Source organism: Stegodyphus dumicola, chromosome 12 (genome assembly GCF_044657685.1).
Source record: "Stegodyphus dumicola isolate Sdum_Otavi_A_Nest chromosome 12, ASM4465768v1".
Taxonomy (NCBI): Eukaryota; Metazoa; Arthropoda; class Arachnida; order Araneae; family Eresidae; genus Stegodyphus; species Stegodyphus dumicola.
In genome coordinates this window covers 102,231,856-102,253,696 of record NC_140779.1, presented here as the reverse complement: position 1 = coordinate 102,253,696, position 21,841 = coordinate 102,231,856, and the positions used below count along the sequence as shown (strand labels likewise).

The 21,841-nt window shown below is 31.3% G+C and overlaps 1 protein-coding gene across 2 annotated transcripts in view; it reads left to right on the top strand.

Moving 5' to 3' along the window:
- LOC118185934 (uncharacterized) overlaps positions 1-21,841 on the top strand; it is a 166,755-nt gene that overhangs the window by 50,032 nt on the left and 94,882 nt on the right. For both annotated transcript variants that reach the window (XM_035355906.2, XM_035355908.2), the window contains exon 2: positions 13,209-13,274. The gene's annotated coding sequence lies outside the window, so the exon portion shown is untranslated. The remainder of the gene's footprint in view (positions 1-13,208; positions 13,275-21,841) is intronic.

Here is a 21,841-nt window from a genome sequence, read left to right as displayed (position 1 = left end):
AATATCGCAAGATAATTTTAAAATGAGTCTATCTTTAGAATTTCCGATGCACAATTCCTCGCGCTGGAGGTAAAAGGTTCTTTCCCCCTCCCCCGTAGAGTGTTGCTATTGCTCGCTTTTAAATCGGTAAGTTTGTTACTCAAAAATTCGTTAAAGTTTTACGAAATATGAAATCGATAATAAAACAAATTCTAAATTTCAAATTTGGTCTTCCACAAAAATTTTATTTTATGCTTTTTAATCTCGATTACACGTTATCAATGTTCAAATTTTTAGTCATTATTAAAAACACAAGTAATAAAGTATAAGAAAATTAGTAAGTAAGTAATAAGGTTTCGGAAACTGGAAATAATAACAAGCACAACCAGCATTTTATTTGAATGTTTGTTACAGCAAGCATTTTACTTGAAGTTAAAATGAGACCATTATCACCAATTCTTCATTAAGTGTGCCAAGATGGCAAACTCAAAAGCAATTTTTTCACGAGAAATCCTTTTCTTTTCCTTCCGTTTGTTTCAGACTGCAAATTTTTATTTATTTATTTTTTAATTTCAGAAAATTGCCCACTTAAATTATTTTTTACAATTCGTGTTTTAAAGGGCAAAAGGTTTGTTTGATAATCTGTGAAATTTTCAAAACTTTATATCCTATATATTTTTAGATGTTGAAATTTTAAAATCATAAATGCCAGATAGTCGAAAACATCTACCGAATTTCAAAAATTTGCCAAAATTTCATAAATTAAATTGCAATTTTCATACATATTGCGCTGAAAAGTTTATTTTACACTCTATTCGAAGGTGCAAACAGTCAAATCCTTATATTCTCAGTCTGTTCCTTAAACGAAGATATGTGTGAAAGATCGTTTAAATATTAAATAAAAATAATTAATTCGAATTTTGAAAAAAATCTCTTACCTCATTGCATTGCCATTTACAAACAGTGTGTGTAGAAAATTCGATTTGGCTAGCTTATCAGGAAGTAGATCAAAAATGGATCACAAAACTTCCCTTGCAATGAAACACCATGAATAATCTAAATAACAATTCATTCATGGATATACAAATATTGTAGTAAATTTGTTTACCTTAAGAAAATTGTTTTATTTTTATATGAAAAAAGTAGCTGAATCTTCTGGAAGAATATTTTTTCCCTCTAGTGACACCTAAGATGATCTTTTTTGCTCTTTTTCTACTGCGGTTAATTGATTCAGTCAGCAATTTTCTTTTCATTTCTTTTAATAACAGATTCCATTATCTCTGCGCCTTTTTAATTATCTACCAGTATCCATTTATAAACATTCATTAACAAATACTTTTTGCTTTCTTGATTTCATTGCAGTATATTTTATATGCTGCTAATTCTATCAAAATCATAATTGTCACTTATCATTCGATTCATCTAACTGCACATTATCTTTCAACTAGATGGAGAGAAGGAAAAAGAACTTTTTTTTTCTTTTCAGAGGAAGAAATCAAATGTTTATTTCAAAATGTAATCAAAGCGCATTTCTTTAAATTAAATTTGTTCCTTTACTAGAAATGTTTTTGGTAAATTACAAAGGTGATTTATTACGGCAAAGCACTCGAGTTCTGCCTTGTCTTATGAGGATGCAAGCTTTCTTTTAGAATTCTTTGTGTACTGTGATTTTTCCCACGTCCATTTGCAATACACATGAGAAAAATTCACAGTAAAGTCAGTGCTGCTAGGTTGCTTCATTAGTAAGAACTGAATCGGATAAGTAGTCTTTAGAGTTCAAGGATTTGATCCATAATACTGCTGGAGGACGTTTGTTATGTATGTTTGACATCTTACTTCTTCAGCAACTGCTGGCTAACAAGTGAATGTCACATAAACTCCCAGAAACCGCTAGCTACGAGTATATAAAATATGCAATGAAAACCAAACAATTAAGAAAAAAAGTGGCAACTGTCAAGCCGAGAAGAGAGAATAAATGAGTAGCTCCCCTGTCAGGTAGTGGAGAGAAAGATATGTATCAAAAGTAAACAAACAGCTATATCATATATTCTCAAGAAAAGTCAACGGACTAATGATTCTGTATCATTAAACAATAAGTGACATAATAAGAAATTTATATCTTGCATAAAAAAAATATTGTATGAAGAATTTTGCATAAAGGAAGGTTGCATAGAGTAACTTTACATTACTAACGAACTTCACATGCATAAATGAAATTTTAGCAAACGAATTGTCACAAGAATAATCTTCGGATAAAGAACTACAAAAAGAAAAAAAACTGAAGTAAAAAAAAAAAGTAATTTACGTAGCATAAAAGAAGTTTGCATTTAGTAATTTTACACAAAATATATTACAGTAACAATCTCTGCATAATGAACTCATAAATAATGGATATTAAGTACAAATATTTTGTAAAAAATAATATTTTTTTCAAATTACACATGCATAATCGAAGATTTGTAAGTGTGAATTTTTATAAGCACGAAATGCACCAGTTCTAAATTATTGTAAATGCGAAAGGTACTAACTATTTAAATTAAATGACTATATTTATAACTATATTTAAATATATTTTAAAATGACTATATTTATAACTATATTTATAACTATATTTTAAATGTTTGAGAGTGCGAAAAGCACCAACTGCAAAACATTTTTCAAGTTACTCGACTGGTCCTTGTAGTGCAATTGGATTCTACCCACATTACCTGTGGTTAAGTGCTCAGTGTCCGCTGTACTTGAACCTGACCTAACTAATACCTGAAGTAATTATATTTTGTTTGAATACTCTAACAAGAATTTAAAACTTTTACCTAATTCTGTATGCCTATTTCATTAATTTTCTTCAATAACAGCTGTTTTCTAATAAAATGGTGTGTTGACATTTAAAAAAAAAATCTCTTTTTCGCCTATTTAACATTCATTTTTGACCACGAAATAATATAAATAAGCCTTCCTATAATAATTCCCGAATGTTTATATAGTCTTGCCATGAATTTCGATAATTAAATGTGATACAACGAACTACTTTCTTTTAAAGAATTGGATACGTACGAAGCTGAGTGACTGGAAATAAGATTGCCAAGAAATAAGAAAAAAGTGAAATCCTGAACGTAGATATTCTATTTGGAAATGGGCGCAGAGAAGTTTTATGTGAATTTGGTTATTTCCCTTTTCTGTTCTAAAAAAAATATTGCTCATGATAAATCCTTCTGAAATCCATCATTTGGAAATTAAGTACTGACTTATGGTTCTTATATAACGCAAATGACACGTGTAGTATATAATGGCAAGACTGAAAACAAAATCTTCAGTTATAATTTAACCATAATTTTCAGTTAACCAAATAATAGTAAAGCGATATTATGCTTTTCTAATGACAAATTAAGCAATTCACTACTAATATCACTAGTATAATCTTCGTTCATTTTGCACTTGCTTCTGTAATGCTAACATGTCTTCTACTGGTTTTGCTTCATATCGCAAATATGTAAAAGTTATGCTGGTAATTACAGAATAGCATGAATGTCTCTTGCGCCAATTTAACTACGTATACTTTAATGACGTTATGCCAAAAATAAAGAATTATGTCATTTGTGCATCAACTTTTCATCATCTTCTGTTCCCTCATTTTTAATTTTTATTGCGTAAATAAATGCTCTAAATGTTCTGTCGTTCAGAAGTGTTCAGAAAGCCTGTAAACTGGTGAATTTTCTTTAGTAATATGGAGTATATCTATAGGTTTGTTTTTCCTAGAAAATGTTTACCAACATTCTGAAGCTAAACCATAATTGAACAACACATGTAAATATGCCTGGAATAAGCTTTCGATCAAGGTAATTCTACAAAGGTTAAGATTTTGTGCTATCTGGGTTAATTACCATTCCACCAAGGAATTTAGTTCTGAGTCTTAAAATAATGTGAGCAACGTTATACAGACTCTGACTTTTGAAGTGGTTAACATCAAAATCGAACCAGCTTGCTATTGGATAAACCAACAACAAGCTCGATTTTGCCTTCCAGTCTCTTTCAGTGGAAAATAATTACTGGCTTTCCAACATGGAATCTTAATCCATAATGCACGTCTGTGATTCTTTTCTGAAACATTAATTATTTATTTAGCAAAGCTTCAATAAAATCTTATCAGTAGTAATAATCGAATTGACTTCTTCCGCATTGATGGTGCTTTATAGCATTGTGTTAGAAATGCCGATGAGTTCGCTCATTGTTCTACTTAATTTCTGTTTGACGATATGTGAGAAAAGAACAATATATCATAAATAAAGCTATCTAAAAAAATGCATGGATTTGAAATGGGTATATGTCTGTTCTTCCTCAAGATAGACAAATTTCATTATTTTTAACAGGCCCAGGATTTGGTAAATGATTTTTCTAGATCATGGAGGAAAATTTTCAAATTTAAAGCACCGAACTTATTTTAGATCAAGGATATAAGAGGCTTCGTTACCAAAAACTATCCCTAAACCAGTTCTCCACTCAATCGCCATATTACTACAAGAGTCAAGTAGCAGAACTTTTTTTCTTTGCCAACCTTGAGGTATTGGCTAAGTTCTATACTCTTCCTCGTTTTAATTTATTTCCTCTAACACGAATACGCTTCCTCATGTCATTTCAAACTTTATGTGGAAATTACTGTAAGTTTTAGGTAATTTTTCTTTATTTTTTCTTGCTAGGCGTCTCTTATTGGAAGAAAGAGGTATGGACATTTCCTCTTTTAAATAAAAGAAGACTGGAACTTGTCTAAGTTGTGGTCAATACCACTTTCAATACAGTAGACGCCGCTTAATGTAATTGCAGTTAATGTTGTCATTCGGATATTGTTATCGAATTGCACAAGTCTCACCTTTTTGTATGCGAAAACACGGGAAATATATCGCTTATTGTGATCAACAGTGCGGTTAATATGATCAGAATATTATAGAATGAAATTTTTAAAACTGAAGTAAAGTCCCCATATAAGGTTAAAATAAATTATAAAAATCGGCAAGTGACAGAATGTTGCCAAGTAAAGGATTAAGTCACCAAAGAGTTTGTTGACAAAAATCCATAAAAACATCTATTAAAGTTTCTTTTTTTGCCTGATTTTTAAGTTTGCCATGGCACCTTCTCTTTCAACAAGGGTTGCTTTAAAGCATTTTAAGGCTAGAGGTACAGAGTTGGTCAAATAATTTCTAGAAACGCTAAGAGCAGTTCATGAATGAACTTTTGCATTAAAAACATTATGAACAGCTCATAAATAAATTTTTGCCTTTTCCTAGTTAAAATGCTGGAAAAGTATCCATTATAAGTTTCTGGTTAAATTCCATTGCTATTTTGAAGGGCATTATTTTCTCATCGTTTAATATCATAATTTTGTAAATGTTATCAAACCAGTCGTGGACAAATGAGATCACATTAAGTGGCATCTATTGTACTTTAATTTTTTTTAAATTGTGAACTTTTAATATAGATTTTATACAGATTAAAGTAAAAAATACAGGTATTAAATGGGAAACTGGTAGTCGTTAATTTCTGTTTATTTATAGCAAAATTATATGTATGAAAGTGAGGATAGATGATCTGCTACTGACAAAGTTTTTTTATTATAATTACATTATTTTACCCGAATCTGATGAAATATTTGAAGATTCAAAATCATAGTAAGCCATACTTTGGCTGTACATTAATTATGAAGTTGTACATTAATTATGAGTTACAAAGCGAATTTTTTAGAGTAATTCTTTTTCTCCAAAATACTGTAAAAAGCGTATACTTTTTAAAAGTCGATGGCTTTCTATATTAACTTTTTCCCAGTCTTTCTATGGTTACTTCCCCCCCCCAAAAAAACCTACCAGTTTTAAAAGGAAAATTGATATGATGTAATTACTAACCTAGACAAATGTTACTGTGTCCATGTCACAGATTACCATATCACATGACAGTTGGAGCTACTTTTAATTTTAAACCAAATTTTCTATATTTTATAACTAATTTTTCAAATAATAATTATAGCTTTAAAACTTTCAATGCTCAATCTAGAATAATTTTAGTATCCAAGTATCCAAACTGCAATTAAAATTAGGGAATAAATTTTAATAAAGGATGGTTTTTTAATTTAATTTTATTTTATTTTATTTTTAGTATTCAACTCAGTTTTAATAAGGTTTCAGCATGTTTTATAAATTTTTTATGAAGAAAGATTTAAAATAATCTATATAAACTGATTTTGTTCACTTCTAGATTTATATCTTTTTAAATAAATGAATAATAGTTATGATGCTAATACAAACTAGGTTACTTTTTAAAAGAGTTAAAATGTGCATAACCATACTAATGGTGGTAAGAGTGGCAACAATTTCATTTATTATTAATTTAAATCAAATGATTGTTTAAATTCTTAGGTATGCGTTACATAACTGAATTGTACAGTTTATCAAAAACTAAAATAGTAGCATTCTTGAATTACAGAAAATTACATCATAATTACTGTGATAGATTATATGCGTCATAAAACATCCTTTTAATTTATCTGTAGTGCCTCAAATTTTTGGTTCATCTTCTTGTTTCATTATTTAATTAAAATATCACCTTGCTGTAAAGAAATGACTTACAAAGTGTGCAAGACGCAATTCGGGACGGTAACACTGGAAAACAATGGAATTATGCTATCAAACCATGTCAGATAGATACTTCTCACTATGGGAAAGCTATAAATCACGTATTTTTCCCAAATAAACACAAAAGCTTCCAAAGCTGTAATGAATGCTTTGAAACTGCGGTGGAAAGGAAATCATATTAAAATCCAGACTATAAGCGGTGCAGCTTAAACCGTGAAAGTAAAGACCAGTGGAACTATCCCAAAATCTCATTGCATTACTGGAAAAGAACTTCAAATTTGCCTTCCGATGCGAAAACATGATAGGTTTATAAAATTTTATGGAACTGTCTGGCTGTAGTGTTTTAGGGATGCTATACAGAAGCAAAATAATTTCAAGAATAGAGGCAACACGTAAAGCTTCCGAGGAAATTCTCTCAAGTACTGTTTTGAATGTTTCTTGTGAAATTGTCACTTTACATCAAGAAGCAGGATTAAAAACCTGGTGGCGTTTATTAAATTCAAGATCTGGAAGTGTAAAAACAATCAAATGAAGTGAACATGTGGAAAAAAAGAAGAAAATAGAACTGAGGAAACGAAATTTTAAGATCTCCTAAAAAATACTCGAAATGGAAGTGTAAGATGGGTATTGGACATTATAAAGTACAAAGAAATATCGTTGCGCGTTCAGTTAAAGTTAGTGATTATAAAAGAAAAACGTTCGTCCCAAGCTGAATAAAATTTTAAATGGGAACTTCCTATTGGCAAAATACTACCATTTCCATAACATTGTATAAAAACCCTTGAGTCAGAGGGGGAAAGTGTCCAGGTAAAGCTCAAATTGATGATGTAGGCCTGAAGCTGGTAATGGAAATCGAACGAAAAATCTAAACCTAAATCTAGTCCAACGAAAAATCTAATTGAAAAAGAATGTTGTAAAAGTTAATTTTCATGAAGGCTTAAAATAGTATTTGCAAGTTAGAATTCTCCACCTCCGCTGGGATGCCGAAAAAGGAAATATTTTCAGACAGCTCATACTGCGTTTAATTCGTTTATATGGAATGGAGATTCTTTATTGCTGCTTTCAAAGAACTTTCCAAGTCAGCAGCAATGAAAAATCTCCGAAACCTCCTCTGTACCCTCAGTCAAACTAAGTGGTAGAAAGTAATTTGGCATCTTGAATCATCTATACTTACTTTATTCCGGTGCCAACGAAAATGGCACCAGAACGTATCTTGTTTCTGCTAGCACACAGAAATGCATTTACGATGATACTGTATATGTGCTGTCAGAAAATACCTTCATCCTATAATCCACACCATTGTATTTCCTTTTCCTAACAACCATTGTATTTCCTTTTCCTAAATATCCCTTACAAAACTGAAACCGCAATTTTATTCGTTTTCCAGAAAGAAGATTTTATATAGTAACTGACAAAATGAGTATTCAGTATAATACAAAAGTGAGAGATGTCGAATTCAGGGTAAGGAAATCAGGTACGATTCTATGAATACGAAGCATCATAAAATATTTTCTCCTGAGTTCAGGTTGTCTTGTAAATAGACTGATTTGTAGTATGACTGTTCTGTCCAGAAATTGCTTCCCTTTAACTAATGTGCAGTAGTGACTTATCATATGATGAAAATAGCATTTTTACTCTTCTCAATTCTTTCATTACGAGGGACCTGTAAGTCTTGAAGAAGAGATAGTGCAAAAAATTAGGGTACAGTTTGTGCATATTTATATAATTTTGTTTTAAATTTGTGTAAACATCTGATTATTTTGCATTTATATATAAAAAATAGGTTCTTTAAGTTATATAGTGTAGGAAATTTGTGTAAATAATTATTCCTAGCTAGTTGCTATTATTGCAGATAACAGTTATTGGAATATGGGAAATTCGGAGACATTTAGAAATTTTGAAATGGAGCTTCTTTGAACTTTAGGACTAAGATAAAGAAATTTTTAGTTCCCCTCCCTTCTAGCTATACGAATCTGAAAATTTCCAATATTTATTGACGCTTATCCAGTCAGAATATTTCTTCAATTCACTTTTATTTTAATGAAAATGTCTGTGTGCCTTCCCTGAGCAATTTTCTTGTGTCGTATGAGTTAATTTCGTCATATTCTCTTTAGAGTACCTGGCGGTTATTACATGCTTTGGAAGGGAAGAAGGGATTGTTTCTAGTTTTCAATATAATTTTCCGAACGTATCTTCGGTTTCTGTTACCATCGAACTGTCTTTGCAGGAAATCACATCGAAAGGCTAGAACACAAAATGATAACTCTTAAGGTATTTGGTTTACTATTAAACTTAAAATAAAGCGAATATATATCTCATTCCACGCTAAAACCACAAATCTGCAGTAACCTTTTTCAAGATCACTTTCAAAGATGGATAAAATCTTTGGAGGAAAAAAATTGCATTTTTGTACATTTCTCTTAAATACAACTCAGAAATATGCAAACGCCTTTTTTGAAATACTGTAAGGCATTAAAAAAAATCTTAAAAATGTAAAACCTGTAAATTTACTATTTGGGCAAGATGCTAAAATATGCAACTCATGGTAAATTCCTAATGATATGCAACTCATGGTAAATGAGTTTGTGCTCAGTAAACTGCTCAGAACATATGCTCAATCAACTGCATAATATAATGCTTCTGCATAATGTACATGATATTATGCAATATAGAATACCCATTGAAGTAATTTCAAAAATTTTCAGTTAAACTTCAATGAATATTGTCAAGATGTAGGAGCATTTGAATTGAGAACGTTCTCTTAGTGATTTCTCATCAAATATTTAATCTCTTGCTTGAACTGCTTCTCTACAATAGAAATTCTTCCAATTCGAGCTACACGTACAGCATGCGGAGAAAAAGGAAAGTTTAAAAACTCGATTCTGTGCAAAGAGGGTGGCGATCAACAACGGGAGGATATCGAAGTATTGAAACAAGTTTGGGGAGTCGACCGGTTCTTGGAGATCTCCATCTTCAAGAAATGGGGTCATTCGAACAGTTTCCTCCTCGATTCCCCTCTGTCTCTTGTCTTGAGGAACAATGCAGACCCCCTTTTGTTTTATTCTCGCTTTCTTTCCGGCGCCCTTTCACCGGTAAGGTTGCGAGGTAACTTTTTGATTAGAATCTACCAGTCCTCGCATCGTTTATGAGAGCAGGGACCGAATAAAAATTAAAAAGTTTTGTGTGACAAACTTTGAAAATAAACAAATGTAATTCAACAATAATTAACATTATCGTAACTTTGGTTGCCAAAGTTATTGTTATTTGTTGATCTAAACTCTTTATCCAAAGAAAATCCCCAAAACTTTGATTGTATGTATTGTAATCTTCGGAAACGATGGCTTCTTATTAATATAAACAAATTAAGGAAAAGAATGATTAAAGACTTAAATAGGTGATACATTCGCGTACAGGTAGAAGACCTAAAGATAGATTTCAATCAATGCGTTATTATGCATTGAAAAAAATAGTCTCTGAAAACTAATATATTATTTAATCGATGAAGGCGTTAATATAGTATTTTTTAGATGCCCACAATTAAAAGACGAGAATAGGAATGTTTATTATCTCTCCGATATGAAAAAATTTAAGAATTAAAAGTGAAAATAGCCTGTTTTAAATGTTCCAAATATCTAATGGAATTACAAGGTTCTTCTTGGCATTCCTGTAATAAAATCTGCTGCTCTGGTGATCTGCAAAGAAATCACTGTCTGGTGATCTGCAAAGTAATTCTGCAACTTTTCATTTGAACTTCCGGTTTAATTGATAAGAAAGAAAACATAAAATCAGTTTTCTTATGCGTACCATTTTCCATCGATCTTCTCTATAAAAAGTGAAAAAACTGCCTTACTCCTGTAGACCTATTGACTTTACAGTGTCGGATAACTTTTCGCAAGCAAGTTATTCTTATAAATCACTAAGAAAAAAGTTACAAACTGCTCAAAACGTTGTTTTGAGACAGATCTCAGACGTATCATAGTATGTGCGGAACCATAAGCTTCATACAGAGCTGAAAATTAAGTTATTGAGAACATTTTACTGCCGTCTTGCTAGAAAATTCTACAGTGATCAGAAATTAATTAAGAACTATATTAAAATTTATGGTCTATTAAAATTTATGGTTATAATGTCAATATTGTATGTAACAGCAAGCGGCCTGTGGCCATTCTTAGTAATATTACTGGCAAAATTATAGGTGTACTGTGTGTTTATTTGTATTTCTACTTGCAATATGTGTTATGTGCTCCCATTTTATGTTTCTTGTTAGTTTTCTAATATTTGCACACCCGCGGTCTTTCACTTGTGTATTATATTGCGTGTATATTTATTATTTCTTTGACAGTGTTACCACTAGCTCGATAGGTTTCTAGCTTTCCCAGTCGGCATTTTCTCGGATCTTTGTACGCCCTATTTTATTCTAATTTAGTTACCATAATTTCTACTTTTTACCTTAATTTTTAAAATAATAATAATAAATAAATAAAATAAATAATAAATAAATAAACTATGTAAAAATGTACATATTTGTATCCCATTACAGTTATTTGTGTATCGTAATTCGAATTAACTTATTTGTTCGAATTAACTTATTTATTCGACTAATAGATTTTTAACTTATTTGTTAATACTTATTTCGAGTATGGTCCTTTGACCCAGGCACCCTGATACTACACCACTCTCTCGCGTACAAATTTCATGTTTAGCCCAAAAGGGGTTATTAGTCCCGAAATGGGATTTCGCGTCGGTTTAAATGGCGCATCAAATATTATCGACCTGCATTATTTTTAAAGAAATTAAATAATAAATAATCTGCATGTAAGTACGTATGTAATTTCCTCGCATTGTGGGAAAATCATAGTGCCTATAGCCATCCAATTTTGAATAGCGTATTCCTCCACCAGAACGTGGGAATCTAGAAGTCCGAATTTTAAATTGCGAATTTGTTTTATTATTTATTTCATTTTTTTAACTTGAATTTCTGATTAACAAACCTAAAGATGTGAAAGTGTTTAGTTTTTTAATCAAAAATTTCGTTAAAGTTTTACAAAATATGAAATTGACAATAAAACAAATTCGAGATTCAAATTTTGAACTTCCAGATGCCAGTGTTTGGGTGGAGGACTATGTTATTCAAAATTTGATGACTCTAGGTACCGTTGTTTTTTCACTATGCGAAAAACGTTCAAACATTCATGCAGATTCTTCATTATTTAATTTCTTTAAGTATAATACAGGGAGATAATATTATTTGGTTGCAAAAATTTGAAAAGTGATACAGCTTTTTCTAATAATTCGACGCAAAATGCCTTTTCGAAATTAATAGCCCTTCTGCGCTATGGACTAAAAAAATGCTTTGTAAGCCATATTATTGTGAAAGCTGAGCATTGATATAATGAACTGAAAAAAAAAATTGAAAATGCAAGGCAACACGTAAAATTGCATCGGAAATTCTATACATATGCTGCTATGTTGCTTTAAAAATATTTTTCATCTTTCATTTGAATTGTATGTGGTAAGTGCGAAGAAAGCGATGCTTAATAACAACGCTGAGGAAAAAAAAGTATCAGCAGGTGTGAGTACAAAAGCACACTGGTAGACTGTGAGTTCAGAGAGCATAAAAAACATTAACAAAGCCTTTTTGGGCGACCATTAAAATATGAAACCTTTTAGTTTTTTTAAATTTTACATTAAATTCAGTCATTTAATTTAAAGCAATGAATTTCTTTTATTATGAATATGCTATATAAAATATTGGGCTGTTTCAGATGATTATTAGTAGGGCTGAAGCTTAAATAGAGAGCAAGTCAACGTATTTAACAAAGATTGAAATTTAAATAGAAAACAGCAAGCTCATACCTTTCTGTTTTAATACATTGTTACTTTTCTTCAAATTTAATTTTAACTCCTTTTAAATGTTGAAAAATAACGTGATTGATTTGATCTTTTTAAATCCTGACTGCTGTACGAAATTAAATTATTGCTTTACATAGGTAAAAACCATTCATGCTTGCAATAACAATAATAATGTAATAAGTAGCTTTCATGCTTTCAATAAAAATCTTCTTATTGTTCCCAAATGATAATGCCTATTTACTTAATAGCAACAACAAATATCTTCAAAGCTGGAATGGCAATACTAGAATAGCAATAAAGAACTTTGAAACGTAGTATACGTAGAGCTGCAAAACAACGTTCTTTTATTATATATTTTGTTATTGTACGTGTTATTGAAGTTATTGTACGTGCCACTGTAAAATCCTGTGGAAAATTACTTTAATACCGTTTTTTCAAGTCTATTTGCTGAATACCTCTATTTTGAAACAGTAAGTTTACTGGTTGTAATGTTTTCCTAGAAATATAAATGTTAAAATCAAATATGAAACGTATTATGAAAAAGCTTTATTGAGATTTCTGTGGCTAAGTAAGACAATTATTTATTCAGAATTATTTTATTTTCCTTACAAGAGTGGAATTTTTCTGCCACTAAGTTTTTAAGTGAATTATAATCAGTTTTTTAATATTCTAAACATGTTATTTCTTTTCTTGTGTTTTATACAGTTTTGAACTATGATCAATACATTTAATTTTTTGTTATTATTATTTTATTTGTAGGCTTTTGGGGAACATTCAGCACAGCAACGAAGAGGATTCAATTTATTTCCAAATTCAGCTGCGAATGTGAGTTTTTATATTTGCTAATAGTTCTAACACTAATTAATTGTTTTATCTAATACCAATAAATCGTATTTAATGACATCAAATTGAAAATATATTATGAAATATAAATTTTAATTAAATTGAATACTGTACATATAATGCCTGATAAAAAATGCTTGAGAGAAACATGGTTATTAAAATATTGTATTTGTAGAGGAATAAATCTAAAATCTTTGCTTAGGTTAAGAGGGTTATACACTCCAGCTCGTGCGGAACAGTTTCACATTTCAGTTGTAGCGTCACATTAAGGATATGTCTCAGAAAATGGCCTTCATTTTGTAACTATGCAAGATATTATGTTCATTAACTAGTTATGATTTGAACCTTTACTTTAACTTCTTCTTTCCGTAGTTTTCACTAGAATGCAAATTAGATGTGTATTTGATCCGAGAGTTTGAGTGAATGTTCTAGAATCAGAGTTTCTGGCGGCCTTGCCTTGCGTACTGTGCCAACTCTGCTAGTTATTCCGGCTTTAGCATCTTGCTAACCGGCGTTTAAAATATTCGCTGTTAATTCATTGAGCCAGCTTAAGTAGTCTATTGTATATATATTCTCAGACAAGGTTATATAGAATTAAATTAATTTAATCTTATGTTACTTTAAATACCCGCAAGCATCGGAAGTTCATCTGTAGCACAAGTAGTGCTTTCTGCTCATTTAAAGAGTTAAATAAAAAGATTATGTTAAACTTTTTAATCACATTTCCATTTAGCTTTTAGATAAAAGAGAATCCTATAGATATTCCCAGATCTTGTAGATATAATTGACAATTAATTTAATAGCATTGCTTTATAGGTTCAGAACGATATTTTAAGGGATTATAAATGTATTCAGTCGGCCTTTCGAGATAGATACATACACTAGGGAGCTGCTTAAGTGTACAAAATGACTAGTTTGTTACGACTGATATTAAAAATGCTACATGGTTAGCACTGTTCTGTCAGAATGACACCATTTTTCATATTTATTTTTTCGCTTGACGGAAAAAAGTAGCTATGTGATTTTAAGCTGATTTATATGTATGCAAGTAAATAAGACTTTTGATGTGGATAACGCAAAACACAATGTAGTTTGGTGCGTAAATATGTGGTCAAAGTGGCTTAACACATTTTTATTCTTGACACAGAAATATGCACTTTGCGCATTTTTATAATATATTTAAAGAAAGAGAAGCAGATACTAGCAGGATGGAGAAGCTGAGAAGAAATGTGAACATTATAATATGAATGATATCGAAATTATATTTCCAATTTATTACTATTGATTACTTTTTGTAACATGATTACTTCTGGTTGAAAGACTTTGCGTTACTTAAATACATGCACCACGAACGTTGTATAAGACTCATACGACAAGGTTTAATTTTGAAATTAGTCAAGTTTAGAGAGATTTATTATAAGCGTATTACTATTTTTAGGATAAAAGGTGGGAAATAAAATTAAAAAAGATATTTAAGGTGTAGAGTCATTAGGTTAATTGGAAGCAGAAAAGATGAAAAATATGCAACCGTCTTCGCCGGTAATCGAACCACGGACCTCTGAAATACCGGCTCAGTGTGCAGAACCACTACACCACGAAGGCACGCTAGGGAAGTGGGAGAAATACCTTATAAAGGGACCGTTACAAATTAAAATTAGAGTTTTATTTTTTGTGTTGATTTTATTTCAGTGTTGATGAATGAACGTTGAACCGCGTATAAATGAAATTCCAGCTTTGACAAATTAAATGGAAACAATTAAAATTATGCGTATCAGCGGAATCGCTTTCCTCGAAGCCCACGTTCGGCAAGGTTTTACTGTATGTGCACCGAATACAGCATGTATATATGCCATTGCTCATGTATTATGTCATCTATCAGTTGAATTATAAGCCACAATAATTGAGTTATAAGGCACAATAATGCCATCATGTTTTAAGAGATATAATTCTTTTTTTATTATTATTGTTGCTGAGTAGTTGGTTTGAGCTTTGGGATGGTCACGAGCGTTTTGTTGTATCCCAATTATATTTTATTGATTTTCTGAACTTCAAAGATAAGGCGTATTAAGTTTTCAACAATGCTAATAAATATGCAATCGAAATCATTTATTGAATAATATGTGCCCATGCGTCTTTTAATTCCTATCAGAAGAAAGATCAGAACGATGAATATTTTTTCTGTAATTTATGTTGGTAGCAACATGTCAGCTATTAATCACAATTTTGTAAATCATTTCATAAAACATGAGTGTCCATGTGATAGATATCCATCTTTCTCCGGCATTAAATATTCTGAACACCTAACATGATTCTACAGTCTGTTGAACATAAACATATCCTTTTTATGTTTCCCACGTAAAATTACACTAACGATAGTTTCACTTGGTGGGGGGTAGAGGAGAAAAAACAAAAGAAACGTTTCAAGAGCATTTTCAGACGCATACGTCCCGCAGTATAAAAATGCATTTCACGTAACTTGGAAAGAAAAATTTCTCTCATAAACGGTTCGATGGGCTCAAAAATGAATTTTATCTTATCGCCAATGCACTTTTCTCACTGTGTTTACAAGTCGCCTTTGAAGATTTTGGAAATTATGTAATTCGTCTTGCTCAGTGCTAATATCTGATAAGAAATCTTTTATTTCAAAAACCAGTGTTGTTAAGTTCATCGTCGCTCATCCGCATAAAACACGCTGGTAGCTACACTGGAAAATGTTTTAGCTTTGCATCCATCAAAATTTTTCATCTACACGCGCAATTTTTCTTTTATCTGATAAATTCAAATCTTCTTTTGATTAAAGCAAATGGTTTCAAAATCTTAATGACTATCATGTTTTGATTCTAATAACATGCTACGGGGAACGTGGGCACCACCCCTTTACCGTCGGTTAATTGGTGGTAGCGCCACGTCCACCAATATCTAGAGTTGAACCTTGAGTCTTTCAAAAGAGCAATTACATTGCCATACAAGGGCTGTTAATATTTAGTATTACATTCTTGTTTGCTGGTTAACATATTCTATGGATAACGTGATTTACAGAGTTACATACTGACTTTGTCTCTCATTTCCGGCATACAATGCATATGCATTACCTGAATTACATTAATCTTACATTGCGTTGAATTACTTTTGTGTACAGTTACAGTTTTTAGCTGTACATTTCAATAAATATACCTACATTACTTGTAGATTGCATATAAATACAGTTTGCATGTACAGTTACATATGCCAATATTACATGTGCCTTACGTTACATTATTTTTATATACATACATAGTCAGGCACGCCTGCTTCACATATTACTTAATTTTACCTACACTGCTTAACCTTAGGTTACATATACTTGCAGTTGTATACAGATACATGCAGATACATTCTGATTAATTTTTAGATACAAATATTTACAAACATAATAGTCTTACAGGTTACTTACATTACATGTTATTTGGGTACTTATTGCATAATTTTCAGTACATGAAATAGACATTCCAATATATACATTGCTTTGCGTTAGACATCCTATATCCCTTATTCATAATACAAAACATATAGAATCAGAAATCCTATAAAGTTCCGAAAAAACTTCGTCATATGTGGTTCAGTTGACATTTCCAACACTATAACTCTTTGCATATCTTTGGGCCAACCAATGGCTGACCATGAATGTCGCTGGACGTGTTGTTGTTGTTATTACTAATATCACTTGTCTGAATCAGGTTAAGTCCAGGAATTATTATCATGGCAAGGAGCACTAGACTGCGTCTTTTATTGGCTACAGCCTTAAGCACCATACAGGTGACAGTCCGACTTTGCTCAGTTCTGCCCCAATGAAGCAAAGCACCCCAGAAGACAGGTCCGAGGGTCTCTTACATCCGTTCCGCTATCACTAATCTCTCGAAAGGCCTTTCGCTCGCAGCATATTTTGAATGTCCTCATGCCGCACAGACAGTATATATATATTTTTTTTTCATTATTGTTTTGTTTAGCTACGAGTCTAGTTTTTCAATTACTTTTTATTCATTATTGATATTGGTAAATCTCTGTATGGTTTTTTAATTTATTATTTTTATTTTAAAAGTATTTTAACTCCTTGTGCACCACATAGTATTACACAAAGCTTATAAAGTTAAGTACGAGTAAAAAAACTACAAAACAACATGAAATAAAGTAAGGTTACAAATTCACAGATGAAACGTAAGAAATAAATATACAGAAAGAACAGAATGCCATTTTATCTTGAGCAAAAACGCGGAAAGGAAACGTAATGTTTAAAGCATTTAACTGAAAAATGAATTCTTGTTTTCCTTCCGCTAAGCTTTGAACTGTAGAACAACAACAAATGTTCAACATTTTGCATTCTTCGGAAGCTTCAGTCAATAGAAGTCTGCATGAGCTAGTCTAAATCTCTTCAGATACGAATTGATATTAGTTTTCTGTTAGATCAAAATTGTAGAAAAAATATTCTTTGTTGAATCTGTGAGGAATAGACTGAAAAATTATTTAATCAGGCAGTGGAATTTCTGTGTAATTCATTCTACTTGACAATTATTTTACTCCAAATTGTTTTCTTGAAGAATGATTCATCTTGGTTTAGTTGTCAGTTACTTTTGATAGATATTGACTTTAAGCCGACTCATGAATTATAATTTGACTGAAATGTGCTTTGACTGCCATATAGTGATAGAATCAGAAGAAATTCTCATCATATTTCCTTATATGACAAATATGTTATTTGCTTCACTAAGAAAATATTTTCTCATTCTACTGTCGTAGGCGCAGGCGACCCGAAAAGGTTAACGTTCGGGGATCCACCCTCTTGAAGCCACTCGAACGCTTCGCTGAAGGGTGGAGTTCTTTTCTTGTTCCGCCGACACCTATTCTTCCGAGGTTTATCTTCATTTTGAGTATGTTGTAAGAAATTTTATATTTATCTGTGCTGTAATTCAGTAAAATATTTTAATTGTCTCTTATTCAAAGATCGGCGAATATTTTTATAATACGGTATACCGTATTTACTCGCGTATTCCCTCTCCCTTTGCCTACTAATTTTACCGCTTAAAAACCGGAAGGGGAAAATACGCAGTGCATACTATTTCTATACAGCACTTGTTCTCAACCTTTCCTTTTGCCCCATGCGCCTCTATTTGCATTGCTAGAAGCTCATTTCCTCCCTCCTTTCTTTTCCAAAATTCGAAAAATATATGTTCATTTATTTAGATTTAAATAATTGTTTAATGGTACAACAGGAAGGAGGTGGAATCATGCTGATCGCATTCCCTCCTCCTGAAACTATGAAGTTCTCCGTAGGTGGAATTCCTCTCCTGGTTGAGAACTCCTGTCCTAAAATGATGGCTCAAATAATAAATACAGCATATTAAAAAGTTCACATAAAACACATATTATGTATTTTAAAGGATTTGTCAATTTCAATACTATTCCTTTTCCTTACACAAAATAATTTTCTATTTAGGCATACAATCTACATCGTTACCATAATTCAGAAGTTTCTACGTCATATTCTGAAAACCTAAGCGGAAAAATACGTCTGGAGAAGAAATATGGGATTAAATACAATATTAAAGAAAAACGTTTTTAGATTTTAAAAAAATCTGTTGCTGCCTACTGATATTTTCAAATAGTGTGCTTCATTTTTAATGCTTTTTTTCTGCAAAGACAAATGAGACATGAAAATCTATCTTCTACATTTACAGTTTAAAAAAGAACTAGAAATAACTTCCATAAATGGCAAAGTTAATGATAACCTGAGAATATTTGTACGAAAAGCGACATGCCTCCAATTGCTGTAAATGTTTAGACACGAAGTCGCAAACTTTTCAGGAGAAATATATATTAATTTAATAGAGATTTAATCAAGAATTGGGAATAAATTATGATAACTTTCGGTGTAATGGCAATGATTTGAAATTTCTTATAAAAATTTTCATTTTAGTACCTCACTATATTTCTTAATGAGTATACAAATAACAAATCGTGAGGTTGTTTGACTACTGTGAGTATTTTTATTTTGCAAATGATTTTATTTAAAGCATTTTTTTGTTGATTCTTAATTATTTTTTTATTTGGTGGGCTGATGGTATTTAGTAATAAGTAAAAATAGCTAAAGCTGACTGAGATAGCTTTGACCGAAAATCGGCTGTAGAGAGTAAGAAGAAGAAAAAAAAAGTTAAATATTAATGACTATTAGTGAATGCTGAACGTGTTCCAATGTTCGTACGGCGCCGAAATGAAAGAAATAGTTTCGATTGTAAATATCTTATTAAAGTCAACTACTCTCGGTTTGTTCAAGCCAAATTGAAAACATTTAATAATAATGAATCTGAAAGCCTGTAGAAAATCTAATTTTTCCAACGGCAGATATTTCTTGAATAATTTTGGCTGCCAAAAAAAATTGAAAATATGATTTTCTGCCCAACAGTGTTGGGCAACAGGCGATTTATGTGTTTCTTATTTATGCGAAATTTTAAGACTGTTTAGTGACAGAAGATTAAACGACCCGAAAGTTAAACTTATGTAGATATTGTAAAATATTGTATGTGAAATATTGTAAAAATTTATACAAAATATGTAATCTGCAGTTTTATAGCTAATCGATGACTTCTCTTTCGTCATTATGCACCATTTCGTCTTCTGCACCTGAAGAAGAAAATTCTATATTTAAGCCTTCGAAACTAATCCTACAAATCTATAAATATTACGCTGATTCTTGTTGCTTTAACTCTTCAAATAACTGATTTGATAATTATAATTCAGTTGGGTGAACAGAAATCCGAATGTAGAAGCTTTAGGAATGTACATGATCCATATCTACTAATTTAAACAATACCTTTGTAAGGTTTATCCTAAGTTGTTAACAGTCATTTTTAGTTAAAGTCTTTCCTAATTTCAGTTTACAGTTTCCTAACAGAATGTTTTTTCAGAATCGCTGTTAAATGCAAATGCCTTTGGCTACACTCTTTCTAAGCTATTACTACGCTCGGCCGTATTTCAGGCTCTAGATAGCTTTGCCGTTTAGTTAGCGTTTAAGGGGCTAACTCCTGTAGAATTTTTATAGCTTCGGCTATATCTTTTTAACTAAGCATTAATTAAGTTTTATTTCTTAGTAGAGTTCAAGCTCAAGTGGAGGCTTTTATGTACGTCCTGAGAAAGGGCCATCTGCGAAATTTATTTTGAGCAATAAAGGGTAATTAACCCTTCACAAGTTACGTGTCTGTCTCCTGAACTAAAACGATTATTCGCTTGCCAGTTCTTAAGGTTCCACGCATTTAGCTATAAATTCTAGGCTGGAACATCACACCTTCATTACCTTCCATGTTCTTACACTTCTTAATGAAATTAATTACTTGGTAGATATTTCGCCATTCTTGTTGCAAATACACTCGTGCTCCATAGAAATAGTGGAAGGAAATTCATTTTTTAAGGCCAGAACAGAGGTCTGTTAATTTAGTAGCTATAAATTCTCATGTAAAAGATATTGAAATACAGCTCTTTTTTAGAGCCAATTATGCTTATTTTTTCTCTCTTAACACCGAGTCAATGCCCGATATAAAAGAAGCCATATTTTAAATCTTTTAACTTCTGAACACGGAGTAAGCTTTGGATGCATCTACCGAAAGTTATGTTCACCGTTATTCCGTTCGAAATAATTCTTAAAAATCTTAACTTGATATAGCAAGCATGAACGTCTTTTGCTACTGAAATATGTTGTGCTTTGTTTTTTCTAACCAGTGCTTAAGTATGCATTTGTTTGTAGTCGTATCTTTTACTGCCGGAACGTTATTTCACATCAAATACTTACATAAACTTAACCGTATACAAAACAAAGTATAACGAAAATAAATTCACATACATGAGTTTTTTTCCCTTAATTTCATATCTGAAAGAAAATGAAACTTTTAAAAATTTTATTAAATTATTTTCAAGAATATAAATATTCCATTTCACAAGTGTCAAACTAAAAAATCCAATATGATTAATCAAAAGCTAATTAGAGGAACTATTGCTAACACGAATGAATTCAGAAATAAAAAAAAAAATCTGTCAGTTTCCTACAAAACGCAATGTAGCAATTTAATGAACTTTTCTTTTATCTTTGCATCATATTCAATTGAAAGAATTAAAGGTACAGATCTATTATATGGTTTTATATTAATTATCAATTATTATGATATTAACCTTTACTGTAATTTCTCCTTTCCCATAGTTGTCACCAAAACGCAAGTTAGTAGTTTGCGTATTTAAGCTGAGGGCTTGAATGTTTCTGGCAGCCTCGTCTAGCTCTTATTATCGCCAGCTCTGCCTAAGTTTATTTGTAGTTTCGGCATCTTGGTAGCTGTCGTTTAGTTACGCGCCGTTCACCGTCTTGGGCTGGTTTAAGTAATCTACTATTTTATGAGTAGTCTTCGACTACGTTACCTGCATTTGAATTTAACGTTATCTTATTTAAATACCCGCAAGGAGTTAATGTTTGTCTTTCACTCGAGCAGTGCTTTTCTCTTCATTGAAGAGTTAAATGAAAGGTTAATCTTCTT